This window comes from Mastomys coucha, unplaced genomic scaffold (assembly GCF_008632895.1).
Source record: "Mastomys coucha isolate ucsf_1 unplaced genomic scaffold, UCSF_Mcou_1 pScaffold21, whole genome shotgun sequence".
NCBI classification, from domain to species: domain Eukaryota; kingdom Metazoa; phylum Chordata; class Mammalia; order Rodentia; family Muridae; genus Mastomys; species Mastomys coucha.
Window position 1 is genome coordinate 12,086,680 of NW_022196904.1, and position 27,222 is coordinate 12,113,901.

At 36.1% G+C, this 27,222-nt stretch overlaps 2 pseudogenes; both read right to left on the reverse strand.

The window, feature by feature from the left end:
* Window positions 1–27,222, reverse strand: part of LOC116100280 — a 90,672-nt pseudogene that overhangs the window by 7,586 nt on the left and 55,864 nt on the right.
* On the reverse strand, window positions 18,995–20,442 carry LOC116104078 (annotated as a pseudogene).

A 27,222-nucleotide genomic window follows, 5' to 3' on the forward strand; every position in this document is an offset into this window, starting at 1 on the left:
AGACAAATAAACAGTTGCTGCAGAAGGAACCTAGTGTCCGCGTGTCTTCTTCCCGGCGAGAGGACCGCACGGGCTACACTGAAGTGTCCACATTTTGGTCTTCCTTCTTCTTGAGATTTTTGTGGTTTGTGGATTGTACTTCATGTATTCCCATCTTCTGGACATTGCTATCCACTTACCAGAGAGTGCATACCATGTGTGTTATTTTGTGATTGGGTTACCTCCCTCAGGACGATACTCTCCAGATCCATCCATTTCCCTAAGAATTTCATATATTTATTGTTTTTGATAGATGAGTAGTACTCCATGGTGTAGATGTACCACAATTTCTGTGTCTATTTCTCTGCTGAGGGACATAAGGGTTTTTTCAAGTTTCTGGCTATTATAAATAGGCTGCTATGAACATGGTGGAACATGTGTCTTTATTACATGTTGGAGCATCTTCTGCGTATATGCCCAGGAGTGGTATAGATAGGTCCTCTGGTAGTACTATGTACAATTTCAGGAAGAACTGCCAAATTGATATCCAGAGGGGTTGTACCAGCTTGCAATCCCACCAGCAATGAAGGAGTGTTCCTCTTTCTCCACAACCTCTCCAACATCTGCTGTCACCTGAGTTTATTATCCTAGCCATTCTGACTGGTGTGAACTGGAATCTCAGGGTTGCTTTGATTTGCATTTCCATGATGACTAAGGATGTTGAACATTTCTTTGGATGCTTCTCAGCCATTCAATATTCATCATTTGATAATTCTTTGTTAAGCTCTGTACCCCATTTTTAATAACGTTATTTGGTTCTCTGGAGTCTAACTTCTTGAGTCCTTTGTATATATTAGAATTTAACCCTCTATCAGAAACAGGATTGGTAAAGACCTTTCCCCAATTTGTTAGTTGCTGTTTTGTCCTATTGACACTGTCTTTTGCCCTATAAAAGCTTTGTAAATTTATTAGGTCCCATTTGTCAATTCTTGATCTTAGAGCATAAGCTATTGGTGTTCTGTTCAGGAAAATTTCCCTTGTGCTTATGTGCTTGAGGCTCTTGCCCATTTTCTCTTCTATCAGTTTCAGTGTATCTGGTTTGATGAGGAGGTCCTTGATCCACAAGGAGTTGACTTTTGTACAAGGAGATAGGACAGAATTGATTTGCATTTTTCTACATACTAACTGCCAGTAGAGCCAGCAAAATCCATTGAAAATGCTTTTTTTCACTGGATGGTTTTAGCTCCTCTGTCAAAGATCAAGTGACCATAGGTGTGCGGCTTCATTTCTGTGTCTTCAATTCTATTCCATTGACCTACCTGCCTGTCACTGTATCAATACCATGCAGTTTTTATCACAATTTTTCTGTAGTACAGCTTAAGGTCCAGGATGGTGATTCCACCAGAGATTCCTTTATAGTTGAGAATAGTTTTCCATATTCTAGGTATTTTGAAAGATTTTTATTGAGTATTTTTCCATCAATATTCAATAGGGAAATTTGTCTGAAGTTTTCTTTCTTCATTAGGTCTTTGTGCGGTTTAGGTATAAGAGCAATGTTGGATTCATAGAACGAATTGGATAGAGTACCTTCTGTTTCTATTTTGTGGAATTGTTGGAGGAGTATTGGTATTAGGTCTTCTTTCAAGGCCTGATAAAACTCTGCACTAAACCCATCTGGTCCTGGGCAATTTTTGGTTGGGAGACTATTAATGAGTGTTTCTATTTCATTAACAGATATAGGACAGTTTAGATCATTGATCTGATCTTGATTTAAATTTGGTACCTGGTATCTGTTTAGAAAATTGTCCATTTCATCCAGGCTTTCCAGTTTTCTTGAGTATAGGCTTTTGTAGCAGGATCTCATGAATTTTTGGATTTCCTCAGTGTCTGTAGTTATGTCTCCCTTTTCATTTCTAATCTTGTTAATTAGGATACTGTCTCTGTGCACTCTTGTTTGTCTGGTGAAGGGTTTATCTATTTTGTTGATTTTCTAAAAGTACCAGCTCTTGGTTTGGTTGATTCTTTGTTTAGTTCCTGTTTCTATTTGGTTGATTTCAGCCCTGAGTTTGATTATTTCCTGCTTTTGTTTCCTCTTGGGTGAGTTTGCTTCTTTTTGTTCTAGGACCTTCAGATGTACTGTTAAATTGCTGATGTATATTCTCTCTAGTCTCTTTTTGGAGGCACTTAAACCTATTAATTCTCCTCATAGGACTGCTTTCATTGTGTCCCATAAGTTTGGGTATGTTGTGGCTTCATTTTCATTAAACTCTAGAAAGTCTTTAATTTCTTTCTTTATTTCTTCCTTGACCAAGTTATCATTGAGGAGAGTGGTGTTAAGCTTCCACATATATGTGGGCATTCTATTGTTTATGTTGTTATTGAGTAAGAGCCTTAGTCCATGGTGCTCTGATAGGATGCAAGGAATTATTTCAATCTTCTTGTATCTGTTGAGGCCTGATTTCTGACCAATTATATGGTCAGTTTTGGAGAAGGTACCATGAGGTACTGAGAAGAAGGTATATCCTTTGTTTTAGGATAAAATGTTCTAGAGATATATGTTAAATGCATCTATTTCATAACTTCTGTTAGTGTCTTTTTTTAGTTTCTGTTTCTGTGATATGTCCATTGCAGAGAGTGGTGTTGAAATCTCCCACTATTATTGTGTGTGGTGCAATTTGTGCTTTGAGCTTTAGTAAAGTTTCTTATGTGAATTTAGATGCCCTTGCATTTGGAGGATAAAGGTTCAAAATTGAGATTTCATCTTGGTAGATCATACCTTTGATGAGTATGAAGTGTCCCTCCTTATCATTTTTGATCACTTTAGGATGAAAGTAGATTTTATTCAATATTAGAATGGGTACTCTTGCTTTTTTCTTGGGAATATAGGCTTAGAAATTTATTTTCCAGCCATTCTTTTTGAGTTAGTGTCTGTCTTTTTCACTCGGGTGTGTTTCCTGTATACAACAAAATGTTGGGTCCTGTTTATGTACTCTGTCTGATAGTCTATGTCTTTTTATTGGGGAATTGAGTCCATTGATATTAGGAGATATTAAGGAAAAGTAATTGTTGCTCTTGTTATTTTTGTTGTTAGAGTTGGAATTCCATTCATGTGGCTATCTTCTTTTAGTTTTGTTGGAAAATTACATTTTTACTTTTTTAGGGATGTAGTTCTCATCCTTGTGTTGGTGTCTTCCATTTATTACCATTTGAAGTTCTTGATTTGTGGAAATATATTATTTTAATTTGATTTTGTCATGGAATACTTTGGTTTTCCATCTATGGTAATTGAGAGTTTTGCTGGTTATATTAGTCTAGGCTGGCATTTGTGTTCTCTTAGGGTCTGTATGACATCAGCCCAGGATCTTATGGCTTTCATAGTCTCTGGTGAGAAGTCTGGTGTAATTCTGATTAAGTCTGCATTTATATGTCACTTGACCTTTTTCCCTTACTGTTTTTAGTATTCTTTCTTTGTTTCATGCATTTGCTGTTTTGACTACTATGTTGCAGGAGGAATTTTTTTTTGGTCCAGTCTATTTGGAGTTCTATAGGCTTCTTGTATGTTCATGGACATCTCTTTCTTAGGTTAGGGGCGTTTTCTTCTATAATTTTGTTGAAGATATTTACTGGCCCTTTAAGTTGGAGGTCTTCATGCTCTTCTATACCTATTATCCTTAGGTTTGGTCTTCTCATTGTGTCCTGGATGTTGTGGATGTTTTGCCTCAGGAACTTTTTGCATTTTGTGTTTTCTTTGACTTTTGTGTCAATGGTTTTTTTGGTATCTCCTGTACCTGAGATTCTCTCTTCTATCTCTTGTATTCTGTTGGTGGTGCTTGCCTCTATTGTTCCTGACTTCTTTCCTAAGGTTTTTATCTCCATAGTTGTCTCTATTTGTGATTTCTTAACTTTTTCTACTTCCATTTTTAGGTCATGGATGGCTTTGTTCAATTCCTTCACCTATTTGTTTGTGCTTTCTTGTAGTTCTTTAAGGAATTTTTGTGTTTCATCTTCAAGGGCTTGTCCTTGTTTACTTGTGATCTCCTGTAAGTCTTTAAAGGACTTTTGTTTCCTTTTTAAGGGCTTGTACCTCTTTACCTGTGTCCTCCTATATTTTTTAAGGGAGTTATTCAGGTCCTTCTTAAATTCCTCTATCACCATTGTGAGATATGATTTTAGATCCAAATCTTGTTTTTCTGGTATTTGGGGATATCCATTACTTGCTGTGGAGAAAGAACTAGATTCTGATGAAGCCAAGTAGTCTTCTGTTTGTAAGATTCTTGCGTTTGACTTTCACCATTTGTTGATCTCTGGTGTTAGATGTTCTTGCTATATCTAGCTGAAGCTTGTTCCTCCTGTGGGTCTGTAAGCCTGTGCCAGCACTTCTGTGAGATCAGCTCTCTTCTGGTAAATCCTGGGCACAGACAGCTGTGGATCAGTCTTCCCTCCTCAGCCCTGGGGTTAGAGCACACCCTGGAGACAGGCTGTCTGCTTTCAGGAAAGGTGCAGAGAGGGCTATGGATCTGTTGTCCCTCCTAGGTGTAGTCTGAGGTAGAAAGGATCCTGACCCAGCTCCCCTGCCACTTGTAAGACCTGTGCTTCCTGGCTAGACCCGCCTTAGGAAGTCACTGGAGAGAAAATGGCGGATCTCACCTGAGTCCCTGGGTTAGAGCACTCCCTGGAGGCAAGGTCTCTGCTTGCAGGGAAGGGGCAGAGCGGGCTATGGATCCACTAATGTCACTCCTATGTGTAGTCGGAAGTAGTGAGGATCCTGTCCCATCTGCCCTGCCATATGTGTGATGAAGCTCTTAAAAGGTGTCTCATCTCAGAGAATTTCTGGTTGTTCTGCTATGTTTTGTTCGAAATATTGTTTGAGATTTATAAGAAAATCTTGATTAATTTATTGATTCATTCAATAATTCATTTACTAATTAATATTGCTTGTTTTTTCTGACACATATGTGAGTGTGGGTTGTGTATACAACAATGCACATGTTGACATCCAAACTATTTTATAACTTTTCTTCCTTTGGGAAATTGACTGCAAAGGACAACTTGATGAAAGGATATTTCATTCTTTTACTGTAGGACCCTGGTTATGCCAACCACTGTCAGCATTAGTTTCCAAGTCTCTATGTTGCAAGTCCTAGTTTGTCTTTTGCTGTTTGAATATCAACAATCCCTAAAACAATTTAGAGGGGAATGGTTAATTTTGGCTCCAGTCCATCATGTCAGAGAGGGATGTTAGATTAAGAACAAGGAGACAGTAAATGGAGCAAGCCAAAAGAATATCAACAATAGTGGAAGATGAAAATAAAACTTGTCTAAGTGTCCTCAAATATTTTATAATCTAGTCAAGCTTTTTTCACAGCTAACAGGAACATTTCACAGCTTATATACAGCTGACAACATTATAATACATGTATCTACAATGTGTCTATAATGAGTATCACAAGATAGTATACACACACACATACACACACACACACACACACACACACACAAATATATATATATATATATATATGGATATGCCAATTTTCTAAAATTTGAAATAGATTTCTACTTAAAACAATTTTATATTTAATGAACAAACTTGTTGCATAGTAGACTTGATTGACAGTTCTCAAGAGCAAAGAACAAATGTCTTCTTTGACTTGAAAAGGACATGGAAGATTTTGGATTCATTGGTTGTTCCTCATGGCTTTCAAAGCCTGGTTTACTGTGTAACACGTGTTCCCATATTTGACAACTCACATACTGCCCTGGGCCCTACTATCTCCATTAATATTAACAAAAATGGCCCCTATACCTGACTGCTGGCCAGTCAAGTGGAGGTATTTTCATAATTCATATATACTATTACCATTCATACTAGCCAATGTCAAATTGACACAATATAAATAAAACACATGAGAGTTTTTATTTATTTTTTGTTGTGTGTGTATGTATATGTGTGTGTACACAACTCATCTTCAGGTAGACATCACTGCATCAAGAATTTTCTCTCCATTCAATTATTCTTGACACCATCTTTCTCTTCTCTTGTATTCCTGTGTTCGTTCTTGCAGTGGTGGCTGCTTCCTGTTTAAAAAATAAAAAACAATTGTTCCCATGTATTTCTTCAAATGGCTTATCCAAAACCCACTGGTCAACACTAAACAGGTGTACATCTAAATAACACTAAATTGACTCAGTTTTAAACACTATTTAGTTCCAAATATTTACATATGTACATATATATTGTAAATTTATATTTTGTTTGTATACATGTGAGTGTGGGTCAATGTGGGTTATCAGTAAGTAACATAGACAAGATCCTAGAATTTAGACATAGTTATGGGAAGCAGAAATAATTTTATATAATTCAAAAGGGCACATAATTCATTGAAGGACCTGAACATGAAATACTGCAAAAAGGTGTTTGGAATCTGGTTCTACAGTAGAGTATCAACTGCTTCCCCACAGTGAGTGGCTGAAGCGTGCCTCAGTTGAAGAACATTGCATAGCATGCTGAATATGCTGGATTTAGTTTATATCTACTTCAAAAAATTAGCAAATACATAAAGAATGTTAGACCTTTTCCCTGTTCCTTTGGTATGCTTACACTATCTAATACTAAATATATTTTTTTTTCTTGAGGTATAGGTCACCTTAGATTTCAAGGTAAAAAAAGAAAGCTTTAATAAAAGTACTCCAAGATGCCACTTGACATTGGGTAGTACAACCTTAAAATTTAACCTCCAGACATCCCAGTTGTTTCAAATCTTGTCAAAACTAATAGATCTTTTCTTTACTCAGAACCCAAGCTGAAGATTCCCTGTATCTGAATACAAATGAATTACAATAGGTTATGGCCTAGTGCAAAGGAGAGGGATCTGAAAAGCAATGTTTGCAGATTTAATGAAGATGGACAATGTTACCTCCTTAAGAGCAGTGGAATGATTGTTTCACCAGAATTATGGGAAGAAAGATAATTTACCCTTTATATTTGAAAAAATAGTATTTAAATGTGGATTCCTGTAATATTGTGACAATTCAAATCTTAGAGTTCAGATTGTTTTCTGTGTTCTAGAATGAGAATGGAGGAAATTTCCAAGAAATTTTATTGGGTTAGAAAGTGTAACTTTGTAAATTTAAAAAGTTTAACATTTCAAGAGAAGGAAAAGCCATGGTAAAAATTGTTGTGGTGTATGAAGTACAAGGTCTTCTAACCATCTTGTCTCTAGCTACGTCAGAATTTAAAACCTGCTTTGCCTTGATTTGTGTTTATATCTTTGTGAGAGTCCATATCCCCCATGTTCAGCAGAGGCCCCAGGCTGAGCTTCATGTTCAGATTTGTGATTCACTGGGGCTATCTCTAACATGTTCTAATTATGCATACTATCAGCATGCATAAAGTTGTAGCAAGAAGTGATGGAGATTTATTCATTACATATTAAAATATATATATATGTACATGTATATATATAGTTTTTTTCATATATATATATATGACATGCCCAAAGATTTTTTTTTAACTTCATACAAATTATTCAATGCCCTTGGCTTACTTCAATTCAACCTGTGTCCTAGCACCATCTTAAATTTCTGATTTTACTGCCTACAGATGTTGACAGAACACAGTGAATCCTTCATGCTAAAGAACCACATTACACACTGCCCTGCATGTCCATACTAGCTTAATATTTTCATGATAGTTTATTTCTGAAATATAATAGAACAAATGAAAACTTGTCCTAAAATGCCAGCAAAATTCACAGCTGTGACCCTGGGTCAATATCAGATCCCAGGTCTCTCTGTTACATGTGCTGGTTTGATTTCCCCTGTGAGACAAAATACAACTAAAGAAGAAAAAATGGTTTTATAGCTTTCAATTTTTATAGTATGTTATGGATAAAAGTATAGGCACTAACCTGGCACAAAGAAGTGAACAAAAGTTGTGAGAATTCCATGAACAATCAGAGTCAGAGATGCTTAATCACTAATGGTTTCCCCTGAATCATTTAAATCCTAAAACATGTCCTGTGGCAATCAGGACCTTCCCATAAATGATTACAGGTTAGGCAGTATTTTCATAATATTGTCTATATGATAATTATTACCCTGTAAAGCATACCATACAAAGAATCAACAAAGAAATTTAGACATTAGTTTCCCTTATGAACCTTGTTGTAAATATATTCAACAAAATACAAACAAAATTAAAAAACATCCAAAAATCATTTAATACGATAGTTGGTTTCATACCACAAATACAGAGATGTTTCAAAATATGAATGTATGTCAATATAATCCACCTTATAAACAAATTGAAAAAAAGACACTCAAGTTCATATCTTTAGGTTGTGATAAACTTTTGGTAAAGTCCAACAAACATTCATATAAAAATCTTGGAGAGACAAGAGATACAAAGAACATACAGAAACACTAAAGGTAATTTTATCCTGTATCAAATTTAACAGCAAAAGAGTCAACATTTATCATTAAACTTAGAGACAAGACAGCAAAGATGTTCTCTTTATCCATGTTTATTCAACACAGGAGCTGAAGTTCAAGCTATAGGAAATAGACACTAAAAGGAGATCAAGTGGCTATAAATTCAAAAGGAAGAAATCATTGACTTACTATTCTCAGTTGAAATCATTGTACATATAAGCAAGTCCAAACTTTGTATAAGAAAATTTCTAAATTTTGAAATTTAAATACCTATAATGAAGGAGCTGGATACTAGATTAACTAAAATATAAAAGTAATCATTAGCCTTACAATACAAAAATGATAAATGTATTGAGAAATGACATCCTAAAAATACCCACAAAAAATACAAGATATCACAGGATAACTCCAACTAAGCAAGTGATAGAGTTGTATGACAATAAGTTTCTTAGAAGAAGAAAATTTAGGAAGGTAGCAGAAGATAGATAGAACTTCCAAGCTCATGTATTGGTAGAATTACCCTAGTCAAAAAAGATGTCTTTAAAAAATCTATGGATTGAAAATAATACACATCCAAATACCAATAAAATTATTCACAGAAGTGAATAAACAATATTCAACTTCCTGTGGTAAAACAAACGCTTAGGAGAGCTAAAATAATTTTGTACAATGAAAGATCTTCTGGAGGTGTCACTGTCTTTGATTTAAAGCTGTTTTTACTTCAGACCTATAGTTATAAAATATACATGGATTGGCAGAAAAGCAAGCATATTGATCAAGGAATTGAGTAAAAGACTCACATATACATCTTCACACCTACTAATATCTGATATTTGACAAAAAATTCAGAAATATGCACCAGAAAAATAAATCATCTTCAATAATTTGTAGTCTATCTGGCTGTATGTATTCAGAAGAATACAAATAAATCCATATCAATCATTATGTACAAAGCAAAAGTTCCATTGTATCAAATATAATATATAAAATATAAAATCAGATACTCTGAATCTGATAGAAGAAAAATGGGGGATAGCCTTGAACACATCAGCACAGGAAACAACTCCCTGCAATGAATACAAATTTTATAGGCATTATAATCAAACTTTAATCAATAGCATCTCAGTAAACTGACGTGCTTCAATATAGCATAGGACAACACAATGGATCAAAACTGGAGGATAATGAATGAGAAAATAATTTCATCAACTCCACATCTGAGCAAGTATTCAAAATATATTTTAAAAAAATTCAAGGGGCTAGACTTTAACATATAAAAGAATCCAATTAAAAATGGAAAAGAATGTCCAACAGAGTATTGTCACATGGACAAGTAACACTCTAAAAATGCTCAACATTCTTAACTATCAGTGAAATATAAATCAAAACAACTCTTAGATTTCATTTTCCAAACTTCAGAATGCTAACATCAAAACCTTAAGTGACAGCTCATGCTGCAGATAACAAAGAGTAAAGGAAACACTCCTACATTTCTAATAGGAATGCACACCTTTTCAGTCACTTTGGAAATAAATATGGTGCATTCTTAGATTATTGAAATTGATCAATGCCAAGACCATTATAAGACTCCAGATCACATAAAACCCCAAAGGGAAAAATAACATCATCCTACAACAAGGAAAATATTCAACTTAAGATTTTAGAAGGTACATACATAATATAGAGAAACCACATAGAAATAACATTGATTACCTCAATGGATTAAAACATGTGGTAAATTTATACAATTAAATATTCAATAGCTGTCAGTCAAAGGAAACATCTTGAAATTTGTAGGAAAGTGGGTGGAACTTGAAAAATCTTCCTGAGTAAGATAACCCAGACAAAACAATACAAACTTTGTATGGTCTCACTTGTGAGTATATATTAATTATAAAACAAAGGACAATTATGCTGTAATCCATGGAACACGAAAGTCTAAGTAACCAAGAGATTTCAAAGTGAGAAATAGACTAAAAGTAAATTCCAAGAAATTGTTTTTGGTTTAAGTGTAAGTATGTAACTTTTAAAGTCTAACTTTTCTTGCAATAGAAGAGCCATGGTAACCAATGGCTGTTAAGATATGTTAATATCCATGGACACAGGGAAAAAATTCCTGAACAGAACACCAATGGCTTATGCCCTATGATACTGCTGAATTATTAACTAATAATAGCTATGTTCCATTTTGCTACTCCAGACTCAAACCAGGTAGGGGTCCTTGGGGCGATTGTTCCCATTCTCTTACATGGCATTATGCTTTCTTTCCTGCAGCTCCCAAACCTGATCTTTCTACTTCATGGTCACCGTGATTCTAATACATTTTTCCTCCTGTTCCCTTGTCCAAGAAATCTAAAGTCCTGCTTTTGTTTCCCTGTGCAGGCATTGGCCATAGGCAATTTTATTTATTTATTAGAGCCACCTGGGGCCATGAGTGATGGTGTCTTGCATGCAGACAGAATTCCTGTATAATTGGGAACACAAGTAACATAACTTAATAAGTCAAATTCACAACATAAATCCCTTAAAGAAATTCAGAAAAATTCAATCAAAAAAGTAAAGTTCTATAAGAAGGAAACAAATAAATTCCCTAGAGACATACAGGACAATACTATTGAATAGATGAATGAAATAAAGATGTGCAAGACCTGAAAGTAGAAATTGAAGCAATAAAGAAAACATTTGGAAATGTCCAACACCCCTTGATGTTAAAGGTACTTGAGAAATCAGGGAATAGGACATGTACATAAATTCAAAGCAATATATAGCAGGGCAACAACAAACTAAATGGAGAGAAACTAAGAACATTTCCACTAAAATCAGGAACAAGACATAGACACATATTCTCCCCCTATCTATCCAATAGAGTACTTGAAATTCTAGCTAGAGCAATAAGACAACAAGGGGAATACAAATTAGAAAGGATGAAGTTGAAATCCTATAGTCCAATAAATCCCTATTTGTACATCATGTGATAGTTTACATAAGTGACTCAAAAAGTCTACAAGAGAACTCCTACAGCTGATAAACACCTTTCTCAAAGTGGCTGACTAGAAAATTGACCCTAAGAAGTCAGGAACCCTCCATTATAGAAATGATAAATTGGCCAAGAAATAAATTGGGGAAACAATATCCTATAAATAGCCATGAATAGTATAAAGTATCGTTGTGAACCTCTAAACCAAGCAAATGAAAGATCTTTACTACTAGAAATTCAAGACTTTGAGGTAAGAAATATTATAATCATAAAATGGAAAGATCTCCCATGTTCATGGATAGGAAGGATTAATATAGAGAAAATGATCATCTTACCAAAAGCAATGTACAGATTCAATGTGATCTCCCATGAAACTCCAACACATTTTTATATTGATTTTGAAAAAGTAATTCTCAACTTCATATGGAAAAACAAAAAAAAAAACCAGGATAGCCAAAACAATCCTAAACAAGTAGCAAACAAAAACTCAGAAATAAAACAAAACAAAAAGGTGATAGAAACATCCATCCCATGACCTCAAGCTGTACTACACAGCAATGATCATAAATACTGCATAGTATAGTACTGGTACAGAAACACATGTGTTCATCAATGGAATAGCATTGAAGACCAGAAAAAAAAACCCTACTCCTATGGACAATTGATTTTGGACGAAGAATCCTAAAACATACATTCAAAAATATGAAAGTATCTTTAACCAATTGTGTGGGACTACCTGAATATCTACATGTAAAAGCATGAAAATAGATCAACAACTGTTACCCTGAACAAAACTTAAGTGCAAGTGGATCTTCAACAAAGAACCAGTACAATAAATCTCATAGAAAAGAATATGGGAAATATCCTTAAAGGTATTGGTACAAGAGATAATTTCCTGAGAAGTACACCAATGGTTGAAACTCTAACATCAATAAATGTTAACTGAGATCTCATAAAACTGAAAAGTTTCTGTAATGCAAAGGACACTGCCAATAGGAAAAAATCAGCACAATGGCAATAGATCTCCACAAACCCTACATCTGACAAAGGGCTAATATCTAAAATTTACAGAAAACTAGTGGATGAAGGACCTCAACATAAAACCAGATACACTGAAACTAGTAGAAAAGAAAGTGGGGAAGAGCCTCAAGCACATGGGTACAGAGGAAAGTTTCCTGAACAGAACACCAATAGCTTTTGCTTTAAGACCAAAAATTGACACATGGTACCTCATTAAATTACAAAGCTTCTGTAAAGCAAAGGACACTGTCAATAGGACAAAGCTAAACAAAGAAGTCTCAACTGAGAAATACTGAATGGCTGAGAAGGACCTAAAGAAATGTCCATGATCTCTAGTCATCAGGGAAATGGAAATCAAAACAACCCTGAGATTCCACCTCACACGAGTTGGGATGACTAAGATCAAAAACTTGGGTGACACCAGATGCTGGTGAGGTTGTTGAGAAAGAAGAAGACTCATTTTTGGTGAGGTTGCAAGGTGGTACAACCACTCTGGAAACCACTTTTATGGTTCCTCAGGATATTGAACATAGAACTACCAGATGACCCAGCCTATACTACTCCTGGGCATATACCCAGAAGATGTTCCAACATGTATTAAGGACACATGCTCCACTATATTCATAGCAGCCTTACTTAAAATTGCCAGAAACTTTAAAGAACCCAGATATCCTTCAACATGGGAGTGGATACAGAAAATATGCCACATTTACAAAATGGATTACTACTCAGGTATTAAAAACAATGAACTTATTAAATTCTTAAGCAAATGGATGGATCTGGAGAATATCAACTTTATTCACAATAGCCAGAAACTGAAAACAAAGTAGATATTTCACAGGAGTAGAATGGATAATGTAGATATGGCATCTATATACAATAAAATAATATTGAGCTATTAAATTTGAAGATATCAGGACTCTATCTGCACTTGGGAGCTAAGTCTATTCCATGGCCCTATGTACACAAATCTTGACAGGAGAGAGCTGGTCTCACAGGAGTACACTCACTCCTAAATTAAGAGGTGAGATCATCACTTTCTCTCCAAAAACTGTCCAAAGTGGGATCAGCCAGGAGCTCACAGGGCACAGAAACAGTGGAGGAGCTGGGACAGGATCCTTCTGATATCCATCTGTGCCATGGAACTAAGGCTGTCACACAGCCCTGTGTACACAAAATTCTCTGGGAAATACCTGGTTTCCCCAGAGTACTGACACAGCTTACAGGACCACAGGAGGTACAAGCTCAAGTCACAGACAAGTAGAATGAACACAATAGATAACCACATGGCAAGAGGCAGGCACAACAACCTTACCAACACAAAGCAAGGCTACTTGGCATCATCAGAACCTAGTTCTCCCAACACAAGTCCTAGATACCCCAACACACTGAAAGAGCAAGATTAAGATATGAATTCATATCTAATGTTGCTGATAGAGGACTTTAAGGAGGACATAAATAACTTCCTTAAAGAAATACAGGAAAATTCAGGTAAACAGGTAAAAGTCCTTAAAGAGAAACACAAAAAGAACTTTTGAATAAAGTATTTTTTAATTATTAAAAAGGTATTACAAGAAAACACAACCAAACAGGTGAAGGAATTGAACAAAACCATCGAGGATCTAAAATGGAGAAATAGGTCCAATATTGTACAATCCATATATACTGTCAGCTTGTTTGTTTGTTAGAATGTCTTACTGTGTACAACACAAAGGTCTTGAAATCTTGCTTTTCCTATCTCTGCCTCTTTATTAGTAGTATTGCTTATTTCATGTATTTACAATATACTATGGTTTTCAGAACAGCTTACATATTTCAAAAGTATTTATGTACCCAGAACAAATGTAGAATATTAAATTGGGAAGGGGCTTGTAAGAGAACATCAAATACTGGGACTGAATGCTTTGCTTGACATTTGTATCTCTTATACCAAGTTTGAAGAAGAGAACTTTATAAGTTACTCCTTCTCTGAGATGCATGCTTTTTCAAATTATCACAACCAATGAACCAAATTCTTACCCTTACCTGATGTCTGTGCTACCCTCCAAGCAGAACCATTGTTCATTAAAACAATTTGTGGATGACTTTATGGATAGACCATTTAATACACACTCCATTTCTTAAATGAATGTAACCTGTTCTCTGTGGGCTGATAATAAAGACACTCAAGTCAAATAGCTTTGACCATGGCAGGAAGTCTGTATCCAAAAATCATGCCTACAATTCATTCCTTGGTGCAGCAAAACTGTCAACTCTCAGCTTAGCTACGATGGAGGTAAAATCCGTTGGTGATGTGAGGGTCATTGAAGTATAGCCCTATTACAATGAAATCCAATATCTAAAAATTTTTCTTATTTTGGTCTTGTACCACAGTAAGAGCCAAGATTTTAAGCTCTACTAAATACAAAACAAACAAACAAACAAAAACACTTTATATATTTATGTTCATTTAAGAAATTACTACTGGTTATGTATTATTTTGAAATATAAAGTTAATATGTTTGGAGTTATATAAAATTTATATTGAGAAAAACATGTATTTTCACTATTGTTGTAGACTAGCATCTACATAAAACTGTTAAATTGATTGTTGTTTTATATCAAACAACTTTTATAAGACTCACTTTTACTTTTATTATATTTTATAAATTTTAAAGAATATGACAAAAAAGATACTGTAGTTATTGAAGGGAGGGGTCTCTGGGAGGAGTTTGGCTACAATAGGGAAATAAGAATGTGATGCAATTCTATTTACTTAAAATATGTTTTTAAATGTTAACAAATTTGGATAAATTGAAATCATGTAAATTTCCTCATCATAATGCAATAAAAGATAAAAAAATCAAGAAGATTCAAACTAGTGTCTGCCAGGAAATAATTTACTTCACAAATCTTGCATAATTTTTAGAGAACCTGTGAATGAAGCTGACAAAGGAAAGATTATCAAGGGAAAAGACCAAGCTGTTCACTTAAATGTGCGGGAACTCACATGAAAAGTGGCAAAACTCACTCAGAGACTTAAGAGGATAGACAAAAGGCTCAGGGAGTCTGAGGAGGCATGGCTGCTGGAGCAGAGGACCTGGATTTGGCTTCCCAGCACCCACACGGCAGCTCAATACTACTGTAATTCCAGTTCCAGAAGATCTGTCACCCTTTTATGTCCTTCTTGGGTACTGCATTGGTGGTGCACATATATACATTCAGGAAAAGCACAAGTATATATAGAATGCAAACAAACAAATCTTTACAAACTGCTTTAACAGGCAGTACTTAGAAGAAAAAAATTTCTTTGTTCATAATAATTAGAAAAAAAAATTATCAAATGAAGTAACCCAGACACTGATGGATAAATATGGAATGTATTCATATGTGTGGATACTAGCCAATACTAAAATAATCAACTGGCAATATAAAGATCCCTTTTATCCAAAGATATTAAATATACAAGAGTTGACTGCAGTGGGCCTGGTAGCACAGAGATTCCCTGGTAGAGGAAAATAAAATACATCTCATGGATGGATTGGGGGCAGATGGAAAAGTGAATGAGATAATAAGGTAGAGAGTGGGAGGAAAGTTAAGATTGAAGGATAAAATGATGAGAGACTGTTGGGCTTGAAAGGGGCATTTGATGAATGACATGGAAACCTGCTGTGATGATATAAATCCCTAAATGATATAAAGGCAATCCAAATTCAATATCCTACTAAAGGAAGTGAAGAAGTCCCAACTGACATGGTATTTGCTTCAAATGAGCTTTCTTTTTTTGTTGTTTTTGTTTTTCCAGACAGGGTTTCTCTTTATATCCCTGGCTGTCCTGGAACTCACTCTGTAGAATAGGCTGGGCTCTAACTCAGAAATCTGACTGCCTCAGCCTCTCAAGTGCTGGGATTAAAGGCTTGTGCAACCACTACCTCACTCAAATGAGCTTTCTAGTAACCTGAGTTTTAGTCAATGAGTTGTTGGCTTAGTGGGTCCCTTGGATCCCTAAGCAACCTAGGTGGTTGTTTTGTTAAGTAAACTCTTTGCTCTGTTAAAACTGAGAGAAGATCTCCATTTCTAAGCATATCATTCAGAGATCTCATTGGACATGGAGAAGTTCAACTTTTCTGCCTATATAATATTGTCTTTGATATGAGAAGTTACTGAGCAGGCTAACAAAAGAGAAATGTGAAAAGTAACCTGGCCTGAAAAATCTTTGGCTAAAATTTTGGCTACCTGCCAGATATGCTAGGGTAGTGATGACACAAACATTATTATAAGAAAAGCTAACCAATGTCTTATTTGACTTAAGTACTACTCTCCATGTTGGAAATCAAACTCAACCCTGCATGAGTACTAAAACCAGACACTAGATAAAACAAATACCCAGGGGAAAATCAAGTACTACCACTTTAGAAAAAATAAGTTTTAATGATGTGATGCCCAATGATTTAAGATTTTCAAAAAATCCCTAGAGTTGAAGCTTGTTATCCAGCCTAAGGCAAGGCTACACTTGAACCCTTTATTTTCATGTGTCAGTCTCCTGAGTACATGTCCAATGGTAGATGTATACCTAACATTGCCTCTTTTGTGTGAACACATTTAACAAATTTAATGTTAAATGCTTAATAGAATAGAATATCAAAACATTAAATACCTCGTCTGTCAGAAATACAATCAAATTGAATAAACAGCACACAAATGCATATCTCACAATATAGCTCATTTGCTATGGCTATGTGAATATTATTTGATAATCCATATTTCTTCATATCCCCATTAGTTGTCTTCTGGCACTGCATCTTCAAATAGTAACTTCTAAGAGAATTATCTAGAGAAGGTAGATACTGTAACAGCAATAAAATTAATTTGAATAGAAAAAAGAAATATTTTTATCTCCCTTGACCTAGTGTTTGAGTTGTGTGGGATCTAAAGTGCCCCTAGGAAATGGCTCCAGTGTTTCAAAGATATGGCAATTAACCATAAAAGCCTCCATATGTGTCTTCATGGGAGACATTTAGTAATTCATGCCTACAGGCCTACAAGTTGAGGAGCAATACATGGAGAGAAATGCAGTTGCTGGAGCAGCCAGTGGCAAGGGATGAATCCTACCCATTCCTTCTCAGGTGGATCCCTCCCCTACTTCTGAGACAGCAATGGAAATATCCACATCAGACAGTGGTGCATACCCACAGCTCTGGTAAATATAAGCAATTAGAATTCTTGCTTCTGATGTTCAGTAACTCCATCATGGACACTTATCTCTATGGAATGATTATTACAAATAAAAAACTTTCTAAGTTATCCAATCCAAGCCAATTTTGACAGCAGCAGCAAACCAACTAATAGCACCTAGATTCCTCCAGTCTGTGTTCTCTGCTCCTCCAGCCTCAGGGTAAAAGCATTTTGGTGATCATAGCCATCATCGTGTGGTTGTTCTATTTATTTTATTTATTTTCCAAGTAATACTGAGTAAAAATTTTTACACAACTACTCTAAAAAAGATTTATTATTTTACATAAGTACACTGTAGCTGACTTCAGAAGCATCGGAGGGTGTCAGATCTCATTACAGGTGTGGTGAGCCACCATGTGGTTTCTGGAATTTGAATTCAGGACCTTTGGAAGAAAAGTCAGTGCTCTCACCCAAATGTTGATTAACTAACTATATATTTTAAATTAACCTAACAAAGAAAAAAAAAGGTTTGGTGCATTCTTTAATGATTCCTGATTATATATGTAGATGCAAGGGAATACATTGGGTATTAGACTCAGGAACATCTATTATGCAGTTCCTAGGGACTGACAATTCTTTTAGACAGGACAGCGACTGCTGGAGTCCTTAATGTGCAAGAGGCCAATTAAAGGTTGGGAGGCCTGAAGAACAAACAGAGCCTCACAGTCAGATGGTATACAAGCTGGCCTTGGAGGTTATCTGACAGCAAACTCATTAATCTAAATAGAGGAAAGAGGATGAAGCATTCAAGGTCAGTCTAAGCTACAATGAATTATTGGAAAGGAAAAGGATTTAAAAAGGTGTCTGATGCCCCACTCCTTTGTGCTTCATTGTTTTCTATTTTTGATGCCCAGACAACTCCTACTAGCCTGGCTACCCTGGATTGCTATCTGGTTCTCATTACTGAAAACTCCCTTCCTCAACATTTGGCTTTGCATTCATTGCTACTTTTGAAGACTTTACACATGACTCACCCACCAGGCAGATTCAGAACAGGGAATGTCAGAATAGCTTCACTGCACATTCAGAGGTCTTGTTAAACAAGATTAGACATTATTTTATACAGTCAAAGAATTGTTCTTACTATGATCTTGAGGACCAACTAATAACTGAGAATCACATCACAGAGACAATATCAGGTTTTCAGGATCTGACCATGATTTCATAGATAGGAGACAGAGACAATATCAGGTTTTCAGGATCTGACTATAATTTCATAGATAGGATAAAGCCAGTGAAGACTCCATCCTGACAGGAGTTTGGACAATTGTTTCATCACACTGAGAAATGTCCAAAACCATGTGTTTTTGGGTCCTCTGTGTAAGAGACAAGTTCCCAGGAATTTCTTAGTATCCAGATGGAATATTCCTGTTACTCCTGGCACAAACAATTTGTGACATCACCATCTTCATATAAATAACATACATCACAGTCATAACAGGTATAAGAACCAAAGGAGACTGAATTGGGCTGCCTTATATCCATGGGTTTGTACATAAGTTCAACACAAAGCTGAGAAAATCTGTCAACTTCAATGTAATTAGACTCATTATAGACTTCTAATAGAGCAGGATACATTTCTGTGGTCAACTGGCTCAGATTGGTTGTGTGGTGCAGAAAGATTCTCCAGAGCATCCTTGGAGACATTGTTGTCATACAAATCTAAGCTAGTGAGCAGAGGGCATTTGATCAGGTCAGGCATAAAGATACTGAGGTGATAGTCACTCATCCTACAGTTTTCTAAGTTCAGAGTCTGCATATTATCTGCAACATTCTTTAAGATATCTCTTAGAAGCTTGATATCCAAGTAAGTTAAAATGGCACCTCTCAAGCACAGATGTTTAAGCTAACTGTAGTTCCAATGGTGGGTAAATGACTCCAAATATGACTGAGAGAGATGATACAGGGTGATCACGAGGGACACCAATGGTGCCTCCAGACACCTGAACAATTCTTTCATATGGTCTTTGAGAAAATAGACATCATCAATAGTGAGATGCTGTAGACAGCTGAGTTTGGGGAACAGAGAAATGATCTTGTTGACATTACATGTCTCCTCTTGTGAGAAAGTACTTGTTCCAAAGATGCATATTATCATGAGTTTCTGAAGATTTCTCATCTTGCTAATGTGAGAAAAAAATTTTGCCAGTTTGGACAGATTCCCCAATGTATTCAGTTCCAACTCCTTGGTGAACTCTGGCTGTAAAAATTTTAATACATTCATGTTCTTGGATGCTTCTATTGCTCCAATCTCCAACATCTCATAACACAGATGCAGGAAATCCTTTCTCTCCTTTGCCCACTGCAACAACTGTGTTTGGTGTTTATCTTTATGCAGAGAAGACATAAAAGAAAGGTCACTGAACAGCCTCAACTGCTGCTTCCTTGTGTATCTTCAGTGGCCCTCATCAAATTGCTTTTTAAGTAAAAAAATTGCTTTTTTTCTACTAAGTGGTCTCTACCCTCTCTTCCATTCTGCATATCCAAGGAAGCATGGTATTCATTCAAGTGAACCACTTGAAGCCTGCACATCCTGGGGCAATACTTCCATTTCAGCCATGTGACTACTCCATCCACTATAGCCTGGAATGTCTGAAAGTTGGATTTATTTTCAGTAATCCAACATTAAGGCAAAAATAGGTCCAGTATTCCACCAGGACCTTAATCATTTTTGCTTTTCTTTCGGTGTTGGCCTCCTTGAACAGAGGTGGGAAGAATTCACTTAGTAGGTACTCCAGAACAGAGATAGTCAATACTTCATTCCTTACCAGTGTCAGTAAAGTCAGATTCAGGAGTGTGGGTGGGGCACAGAAGACCATTCTGATGGATCTTTAGGGAGATGATTAGGACACAGGAGACAGAGTCCTGGGATCTGAGTGTCTTCTCTGTTCTGATCACACCTTATACACAACTATGTTTAAGTCCACAGTTTAGCACTCTTATTTGTACAGCTTTAAAACTTATACCACAAAATCTTTACAATAAGGATTGGGTGTGGGGACTCCACTCAAAAAAAGCCTGATATATTATATACATACTTTTCCTCTGTACTTTATTTTAAATACATTAATTTCAAAATGATGCTCATCTAATTTTTTCCATCTGATGGTAAAATACTAGTGCAACTTCTCATCAAAATAAAGTTTACCACAGATGGAAGTGAACTTCTCCAATTGAAAATGGCCCTGCAGCTGCCATTAAATGAAAACATTTCAATGTAACGAAAAGAAAAAGAATTGGAAGTTTTCATTTTTAGCAAAAAAGTACCAAGTACCAGAGCATTTTACACTGCTCTTTAAAACACAAACTTTGAAAGAACCAGAGATGTTTTATTGAAGTTCTGTTGGTTTTGAAAGGACACAGGGTGGGTTTTTTTTGTTTTTGTTATTGTTTTTTAACATTCTAGAAATTCTGCCATGACTGTTTCTGTTGTGGTGACAGCATTTGTGGATACACACAAATGCTGTTCAAAATAAACCCAGCTCTTAACTATTAACTGCACTTTAACAATGCACTTTCCTCCTGCAGTCTTGTGTTGCCTACATACACATCTTTTGACATTCAATAGAATGAAAATGTATGGATTCTACTGGTTTTAAGTATGATTTTATAATATGCAAAGAATTTAAGGAAAGTCATGACCTGGGGAAGAGGATACCGAGACCCTTACCACAATGAAAATAGATGTATTAGTACCCAACAATGTCATAGGAATATATTTCATTTAAGTTACCAGAAATAAACTTCTCAAAGCCCCCACTCATTATGAGGAATATTCCCATTCTGTGGCATTAAATGGAAGGACATCAGTCTGATTCCATAGAAACAGTTCAATACAACAGAAATAGTTTAACTTTGTCCAACTTATGTGATAGCTTAAGATCACACTGCCCATCAGTTTACTCCAAATGTAAATTTAAAAATATAATTGCTATTTCATTCTAAAACTGGCATAGATGTCCTGACATTCTCTTCTTTTCTTGCCTGGGAATACTCTCTTGGTTTGATCTCTAATACTTCAGCATCTTCATATTCTCTCCTGGAAGCATCTGCAGACCATAGCCATCTTATTAGATGGGTGCTAGTGTTTGCACTCTGGTCCTCATTGTTATATAGGAATCTCTCTTAATTACAGATTGATCACTTTAATCTCCATATCTTTCTTCAATGTTTTTATTCCTAAGAACCAGAGTGAGCAAACTGTCAAAAGTATCAAAAAGATATTATTTTTGGAATATTTATAATCCCTCAATAATCATGTCAGATTAAATATTAATATGGTCAAATCAGTGAAATAACTGCAGAGTACAGAGCTAGCCTAGGAATCATAGTGAGACGCTTTCTCAAAGGAACAAGTAGATGAGAGTGATGGTGCTGGTGCTAGTGAAAAAAATTGCTAGGCATGTGTGGGTTCCCATGTGTACAGAAATATAAAAAGTTCAGGAAACCATGGGATGTTTAATCATGGGTCAAGACAAGGATAGACTACAGTTCTGTCACTCACACAATCCATTATGAAGTGGTTTTGGCATCCACAGACTGTTGTGACACAGAATTCTGATGGGGCCCAACTATATCAACAAAATATAGCATAGTCACTTTTTCCTTGAGTGAATTTCTTCTTTTTCTTTTTTTTTCCTTTAGAAAGGTTGTGTTTTCTTTTTTGAAATGAGCACAAAGTACACCCTTCACAATAACACAGAAATCAGGTCCAAAGACTGACAGTGACCTTTGACTAAAGGTAGATGTTGAGAACAACCTTGTTTGAACATTAACTGCCCTGTCAGCGATAACTGCTTACTAGCACAAAAGTCTTGGCCTTCATGGAAGGTACTAGCTCAGTTAAAAATTAACAACCCAGATGTCCCTCAACAGAGGAGTGGATGCAGAAATTGTGGTACATCTACACAACGGAGTACTACTCAGATATTAAAAACAATAAATTTATGAAATTCTTAGGGAAATGGATGGATCTGGAGAATATCATCTTGAGTGAGGTATCCCAATCACAAAAGAACAAACACGGTATGCACTCTCTGATAAGTGGTTATTAGCCCAGAAGTTTGGAATACAGGAAGAACAACCCACATTCCACAAGGAACTCAAGAAGAAGGAAGACCAAATGGTGGACATTTCATTCCTTCTTAAAAGGGGGAACCAAATACCCATGGAAGGAGTTGCAGGGATTAACTGTGGAGCTGAGACTGAAGGAAGGGCAAGCCAGCCTAAATATAGCTATCTTCTGAAAGGCTCTGACAGTACCTGACTAATACAGATGTAGAGGCTCACAGACATCTATTGATCTGAGTACAGGGTCCCCAGTGAAGGAGTTAGAGAAAGGATCAATGGAGTTGGGGGGTTTGCAGCACTTTAGGACGAACAACCATGAACTAACTAGAACCCTCAGAGCTCCCAGGGTCTCAACCACCAACCAAGGACTGCACATGGAGGGGTCTGATTGTTCTGGCAGCATGTGTATAGTAGAGTATTGCAATTTGATCATCAATAGGAGGAGAAGAGCTAGGCCCTGTGAAAGTTCTGTGCCCCAGTGTAGGGGAATGCCAGGGCCAATAAGTGGGAGAGGGTCGGGTGGCAGGCATGGGGAAGGGGGAGGCAACAGGGGTTTGTTTTTGTTGTTTTTATTGTTTCTTTGTTTTTTGGAGGGGAAACTAGGAATGGAGAAAGTTACATGTAAATAAAGAAAATATCTAATAAAAAAAAAATTAACAGCTGCCTCAGTGGGAAAGTACTGTCCCAGTTGAGAACAAATAGCTATTATTCTTGCTGTTTGATATCTAGCAATCCATTTAGTACCATCATAGATAAGAACAAATTGCTATTAATCTTGCTGATAGGTGTCTAACTACCCATTTTTTTATGGACACCTGCTATAGATTTTGCAGTTAGGTATCTCACAATTCATTCTGCCATGAAATCAAGCATCTATGGGTCTTGTACACAAGTGCTTAACTCCCAAACTGGTCGAGAACAACATAGCTATGGATCACACATAGACAGATACCTAGCAACCTGAACTTTTCAACTAGCCAATTTTCTGATCCTGAGAGCACCTGCACTTCCCGAAGACAAAGTGGCCCTACTCCTCCCCTCACCCACTATCCTGCCTCAATGAATATATAACCATGCTGATAAAAGTTAAAATTTGTCAGCTTGACCAGACTCCTTGACTTGCTGTCCATTCTTTGCACCTCTTGCCTCTCATTCTCTTTCAGATGACCCCCTGGTTTCAGCTCGATTGCCACTTGGGCCAAGATAGCTTTGTAAAAAGAAAATACCAAACATATCAGTGCCCTTTCTCATTTCCATAAAACTGGAGAGGTGGAGGAAGGGGTAGGTTGTTTACATAAAATTTGGTCCAAACTTAAAAAAAATGTAGAAGTATGTATAGTTCAGATGATCTGCAACAGGGTCATAAAAACATTATGTTCCTAATGTTAGCATCCATTTAAAACTGCAAGAATACAAAATAAAATTGTAAACTAAAAATCCATGACAATGTACAATCAATAGAACTATTTTTAAGAACAGCGTGAATTTAAGCCAATAATTTTTTGTTGTTTTGTTTTTTCACTATTGTGTGCAAGACCCTTTCCATAAAAACATAAAGTTGTTGTTAAATTAATATTATTCAAGTCTCTTGGATTGCTGCCTGAAATTGCAGTTAGAAAAGTCTTTCCAGACAAAAATGATGTTCCTTGAACTCTGCCAGCTGATGGGCTAATGTGTCCCCTCTATCCTTGTGAATATCCAGGTCCTTGGACAGGAGAAGTCCATGTCTGTCCATGCATGCATGAGGCTAAGGCCACCTGAATTTTCCTGTAAGTTACTACCAAAGTTATTGTTGTGCATTTTTGCTATCAAGAGATTGAAATAGCCACATAAATGGAATTCTAGCTCTAATAATAAAAATAACAAGAAGCAACAATTACTTTTCTTTATATCTATTAATATCAATGGACTCAATTCCCCAATAAAAAGACATAGACTATCAGATTGGGTATGTAAACAGGAACAAACATTTTGTTGCATACAGGAAACCCAACTCAGTGACAAAGACAGAAACTACCTCAGAATAAAAGGCTGGAAAACAATTCTCCAAGCCAATGGTCCGAAGAAGAAAGCTGGAGTAGCCATTCTAATATTGAATAAAATCGACTTTCACCCAAACGTGATCAAAAAAGATAAGGAGGGACACTTGATATTTATCAAAGGTATGCTCTACCAAGATGAATTCTCAATTCTGAACCTCAATGCTCCAAATCAAAGTGCATCTACATTCATAAAAGAAATTTTACTAAAGCTCAAGCACATATTAAACCGCACACAATAGTAGTGGGAGATTTCAACACCCCACTCTCTGCAATGGACAGATCATGAAAACAGAAACTAAACCAGGACATAGTGAGACTAACAGAAGTTATGAATCAGATGGATTTAACAGATATATATAGAACTTTTTACCCTAAAACTAAAGGATATACCTTCTTCTCAGCACCTCATGGTACCTGCTCCAAAACTGACCATATAATTGGTCACAAATCAGGCCTCAACAGATACAAGAAGATTGAAATAATTCTGTGCATCCTATCTGATCATCACGGACCAAGGCTGTTCCTCAATAGAAACATAAACAATAGAAAATCCACATACAAATGGAAGCTTAACAACAACAACACTATACTCAATGATACTTGGGTTAAGGAAGAAATGAAGAGAGAAATTAAAGACTTTCTAGAGTTTAATGAAAATGAAGCCACAGCATACCCAAACATATGGGACACAATGAAAGCAGTCTAAGAGGAAAACTCATAGCTTTAAGTGCCTACAAAAAGAAACTGGAGAGTGCATACACCAGCAATTTGACAGCACACCTGAAGGCACAAGAACAAAAAGAAGCAAATTCACCCAAGAGGAGTCAAAGGCAGGAAATAATCAAACTCAGGGCTGAAATCAACCAAATAGAAACAAAAAGAACTATACAAAGAATCAATCAAATCAGGAGCTGGCTCTTTGAGAAAACCAACAAAATAGATAAATCCTTAGTCCAGACTAAGTAGAGGACACAGAGACAGTATCTTAATTAACAAGATCAGAAATGAAAAGGGAGACATAACAACAGAAACTGAGGAAATCAAAAAAAATCATCAGATCCTACTACAAAAGCCTTTACTAAACCAAACTGGAAAACCTGCATGAAATGGAGAATTTTCTAGACAGATACAAGGTACCAAAGTTAAATCACGGTCAGATCAATGATCTAAACAGTCCCATATCTGTTGGTGAAATAGAAAGAGTCATTAATATTCTCCCAACCAAAAAAAGCCCAGGGTTGAGTACAGAGTTTTATCAAACTTTCAAAGAAGACCTAATACCAATACTACTCAAACTATTCCACAAAATAGAAACAGAATGTACTCTACCCAATTCGTTCTATGAAGCCACAATTACTCTTATACCTAAACCACACAAAGACCTAACAAAGAAAAAAAACAGAACAATTTGCCTTATGAATATCAATGCAAAGTACTCAATAAAATTCTTGCAAACAGAATTACAGAACACATCAAAACAATCATCCAACATGATCAAGAAGGCTTCACCCAGTGATGCAAGGATGGTTCAAAATATGAAAATCCATCAACGTAATTAACATTATAAACAAACTCAAAGAAAATTCTTTGTTTAGCTCTGTATCACATTTTTAATAGGATTATTTGGTTCTCTGGAGTCTAACTTCTTGAGTTATTTATATATATTGAATATTAGCCCTCTGTCAGATGTAAGATAGGTAAAGATATTTTCCCAATCTGTTGGTTGCCATTTTGGCCTACTGACAGTGTCATTTGATTTAGAGAAGTTTTGCAATTTTATGAGCTCCTAATTGTCAATTCTTGGTATTAGAGCATAAGCTACTGGTGTCCTGTTCAGGAAATATTCCCCTGTGCGCATGTGCTGGAGGATCTTCCCCACTTTCTATTCTATTAGTTTCAGTGTATCTGGTTTTATGTGGAGTTCCTTGATACATTTGGACTTGAGCTTTGTACTAGGAAATATGAATGAATTAATTTATGTTCTTCCACATGTTAACTGCCATTTGCTGAAAAAGCTATCTTTTATCTACTGATCTACTGGATGGCTTTAGCTCTTTTGTCAAAGATCAAGTGACCATAGGTGTGTAGGTCCATTTCTGGGTCTTCAATTCTATTCCATTCATCTATCTGCCTGTCACTGTACCAATATCATGCAGTTTTTATCACAATTGCTCTGTAATGCGGCTTGGGGCCAGGAATGGAGATTTCTCCAGAAGTCCTTTATTGTTGAGAATAGTTTTCACTATCCTAGTTTCGTTATTATTCCTTATGAATTTGTAAATTGCTCTTTCTAACTCTGTGAAGAATAGAGTAGGAATTTTGATGGTGTTTGCTGGTGGGATTGCAACCTGGTACAACCACTCTGGAAATCAGTTTGGGGTTTTCTCAGAAAATTGGAATACTAGTACCAGAGGACCCAGCAATACCACTCCTGTGAATATACCAAGAAGATGTTCCAAAATATAATAAGGACATATGCTCCACTAT